At 42.8% G+C, this 4,550-nt stretch overlaps 1 pseudogene; it reads left to right on the top strand.

The window, feature by feature from the left end:
- Positions 1-1,081, top strand: LOC146719830 (small subunit ribosomal RNA; annotated as a pseudogene; the record flags this gene model as incomplete).
- Positions 1,082-4,550: the final 3,469 nt, after the last annotated feature.

Raw genomic sequence — 4,550 nt, 5'->3', positions numbered from 1 at the left:
GCCGCGGTAATTCCAGCTCCAATAGCGTATATTAAAGTTGTTGCGGTTAAAAAGCTCGTAGTTGAATCTGTGTCGCACACCGTCGGTTCACCGCTCGCGGTGTTTAACTGGCGTGATGTGGGACGTCCTACCGGTGGGCTTAGCCTCGCGAGGGGCGGCCCAACTAATATCCCGTCGCGGTGCTCTTTACTGAGTGTCGAGTCGGGCCGGTACGTTTACTTTGAACAAATTAGAGTGCTTAAAGCAGGCTACCTTCGCCTGAATACTGCGTGCATGGAATAATGGAATAGGACCTCGGTTCTATTTTGTTGGTTTTCGGAACCCCGAGGTAATGATTAATAGGGACAGATGGGGGCATTCGTATTGCGACGTTAGAGGTGAAATTCTTGGATCGTCGCAAGACGGACAGAAGCGAAAGCATTTGCCAAAAATGTTTTCATTAATCAAGAACGAAAGTTAGAGGTTCGAAGGCGATCAGATACCGCCCTAGTTCTAACCATAAACGATGCCAGCTAGCGATCCGCCGAAGTTCCTCCGATGACTCGGCGGGCAGCTTCCGGGAAACCAAAGCTTTTGGGTTCCGGGGGAGATATGGTTGCAAAGCTGAAACTTAAAGGAATTGACGGAAGGGCACCACCAGGAGTGGAGCCTGCGGCTTAATTTGACTCAACACGGGAAACCTCACCAGGCCCAGACACCGGAAGGATTGACAGATTGATAGCTCTTTCTTGATTCGGTGGGTGGTGGTGCATGGCCGTTCTTAGTTGGTGGAGCGATTTGTCTGGTTAATTCCGATAACGAACGAGACTCTAGCCTGCTAAATAGGCGTACCCTATGGTATCGCGGAACTTTTGAAAGAAAATCTGCCCGATTTTTTAGAAGAAGTGCCACTATTTGAAAGAAATAAAATGTTCTTTCAACAAGACGGTGCTTGACCACACAACGCCAGGATTGTAACAAACTACTTGAACGAGCAGTGTTCGAGATTCGAACGGTAATAACCCGCGGACAAGAAAGCGTTAAAATATTCATGCATCTCGATCATGCCTCATGCAGCATGCATATAATTTATTAATTAATATCGTGGTCTAACATGCGTATTTTAAATTATATTTAAATTAGCGCTCGGCCGCGAGAGTATACGGATACTCCGCGCCTTCGAAAACAAGCGCTTAAAACAGTCTAAATTGTAAACACCGCTGTCGCGCGAGAGGAGAGAAAAACAAGTAAATAATTACAGTAAACGTTCCTTCACCCTTAATATCACAATAGAACGACAGCAAATGTACTCGAATATTCTAGAATTACAAGGCGTATATAAGCCTCCTCTCTCGCGACCGCGGCGCTTTTTCCGATTGCTCATCGCGAATAAAGTGTGTTCATACGATAAAGATTGCTTGTCTTTGTCTAATTCATTACCGTTGCTTGCGGACACTTAGTAATTTACGACTCGGCTAATTCTCTCGGTAAATTCGGTGCGGTATATTAATTGTAATTTTTGTTAATAGTTTATATAAATATATTTTTTTTGTGAACGTTACGCGTGTGTCGAGTGTTGTGTCTATTTCTCGGTCTCGCTTCCGACCACGTCCTATCCATCTTTCCGTCGCGCACAAGCAGTTTCCTGGACGTTGGATGGGTCGGTATGGCCCGATACGTTGGCCCGCAAGATCCCCGGACCTTAATTCTCTTGATTTCTTTTTATGGGGATACTGTAAGGAATCAATATACAAAACGCTTCCCGAGAACGTCGACGACTTAGAAACCAGATTGCGATATGTAATTTGGAATATCGAAGAGGAAGTAATGGAGAACGTCCAATTAAATTTATTTAAACGCATGCGAGCTTGCATAAGGATGGATGGTGGTCATTTTGAGCACCTATTATAAATTAATCCGTTCTTTTCAGAGCGACCAAAGTCAATCCGCTCTTTTCAGAGCGACCAAAGTCAATCCGCTCTTTAAGAGCGACCAATACATTTATACATGGAACATCTTGTTCGCAAAACATAATCATTTTTCTCACGTCTCGCTTAAAAAGAAAGGGCAAAACGGGCGGATAATGTTAAGTCATTAAAAAAAATGTATTATAACGTAAAAAATTATAATACGTTATAATATGCCTTTTTTAATAACATAATTATTATACGTTTTAATACATGTCTCGCGTCAATCACATGTTCGGCAACGCCGCGTGATTGTTATCGTCTAGACGTGTCGCGAAGCGTCGCGACGCGTTGCGTCATCCGTCGCCGCAGTCTGTTGTCGTGTCCTTGCCGTGTAAACAATTGTCGTCCGCATCGAGTAACGTGTGCCTTTTTACAAGTAATTTTTAATAATTAATCGGTACACTGAGAGAATTTTCTCTTAAAATTTACCCTAAAAGTTATGGTAATTGTGAGACAATACGGTATGAAAAGAATTTTATTAAAATTTCTCTGATTAATATTTATCACATTAAAAATAATATCTATCACAATAAAATATGAAATATGTGTGATTAATTTTACTAAACTGTATAGTAAAATTAATCAAACATATTTTATATTTTCTTGTGATACATATTATTATTTTTAATATAATAAATAGTAGAGAAATTCTAATAAAATTCTTTCCACATTGTTGAAGATTCGTTCTTCGGATCGAATCCTCGAGGACGATCGAATTTTCTAGAATGTTTTTTTGTTAAATTCCTTAGTGTTTACGCCAAGGAAACACGTGAAACCAACGTGTACACTCGCCGCTAATTGGCGTGTGTACATCGCCTGATTTTCTGATGGTCCAATCGAGGACCCCGATCGGCTGCCGCCCTACGCGAGCTCCGAAATTCGCGCAGCCCTCGAGTCAGTCCTCGAGAGAGCGAGCGCCGAGAAACATAAGTCTCGGTACGCGACGAACTTGTAGAAAGTGAATAAACTAATTTATAAGAGTTTTAACAAGGCTCTGTAATATAAATATAAATTTAACGTATAAGACGGGCAACAAGAGCCAAATCGCGGATGACAATGCGTTATCCTAACGAAACTAAATAATTTTCCGTTAGAATTAAATACCGGTGCACAAGGCACCAAATTTTACTTGGACACGGCCAAGATTTTAAAATATAAAATAATCTCATATTTGAGATTTAATTTTAATACCCCCTTTTTTTTTTAACCCCCCTACGGAAATTAAATAAATGAATGCAAGAGAAACATATAGATCCGAAAATCGGGGATTCCCGATTCAGCGATTTTCGGATCTATATTTTTCTCTTGCATTCATTTATTTAATTTCCGTAGGGGGGTTAAAAAAAAAAAAAAAAAAAAAAAGGGGGTATTGAAATTAAATCTCAAATATGAGATTATTTCATATTTTAAAATCTTGGCCGTGTCCAAGTAAAATTTGGTGCCTTGTGCACCGGTATTTAATTCTAACGGAAAATTATTTAGTTTCGTTAGGATAACGCATTGTCATCCGCGATTTGGCTCTTGTTGCCCGTCTTATACGTTAAATTTATATTTATATTACAGAGCCTTGTTAAAACTCTTATATTGATACACGCTGGCTTAAAAATGCGTTTGTTTACCAACATTAATATATATAACAGAGAAAAGTATAGAATCGAAAGGATTTGAATAGCTCAGCTGGAAGAGCAGTCGCCCGGCAAGCGAAAGGTCTCGGGTTCGTTTCCCGATTCAGCGATTTTCGGATCTATATTTTTCTCTTGCATTCATTTATTTAATTTTGGTAGGGGGGTTAAAAAAAAAAGGGGGTATTGAAATTAAATCTCAAATATGAGATTATTTCATATTTTAAAATCTTGGCCGTGTCCAAGTAAAATTTGGTGCCTTGTGCACCGGTATTCAATTCTAACGGAAAATTATTTAGTTTCGTTAGGATAACGCATGGTCATCCGCGGTTTGGCTCTTGTTGCCCGTCTTATACGTTATGCGAGCACGAGCGCCGAAAGGCGCGTTCAATCGAAACATTGTCGCGGAGAGCGAACGATCGAAAAGTCCTATTGTACGATAAAATATTATCACGATAGCCGTATGGCGAATGTCAAACAACGATAATTAGCATTAATTAAGAAGGAAACAAACGAAATGCCGGGACAATAAGGTATAAGCACCGACGGTACCTCCGGGCCGGGCGGCACCTCCGGGCCGGGCGGCACCTCCGGGTCGGGCGGCACCTCCGGGCCGGGCGACACCTCCGGGAACCACGGCCGACCGGCGGCACCTCCGGGCCGGGCGGCACCTCCGGGCCGGGCGACACCTCCGGGAACCACGGTCGACCGGCGACACCTCCGGACCGGGCGACACCTCCGAGAACCACGGCCGACCGGCGACACCTCCGGGACGGGCGGCACCTCCGGACGACCGAATGATCTCTCGAAGTCAGACGACCGCCGGCGGTACCTCCGGAACACTTAACGACGATTTACGGCGCCGCAACGAGGAGAGCTACGTAAAAACGTTTCGGACGAAAGTTACTATTCGGCGCTCGCTCGACATGAGGGCGCTGTCCGATTACTAACTCGAAACGTGTCTCTCAAACCCACGTGT

This window comes from Nylanderia fulva, unplaced genomic scaffold, assembly GCF_048542155.1.
Source record: "Nylanderia fulva isolate GAGA-0341 unplaced genomic scaffold, ASM4854215v1 Scaffold843, whole genome shotgun sequence".
Classification (NCBI taxonomy): domain Eukaryota; kingdom Metazoa; phylum Arthropoda; class Insecta; order Hymenoptera; family Formicidae; genus Nylanderia; species Nylanderia fulva.
This window is presented reverse-complemented; position numbering and strand designations above follow the sequence as displayed.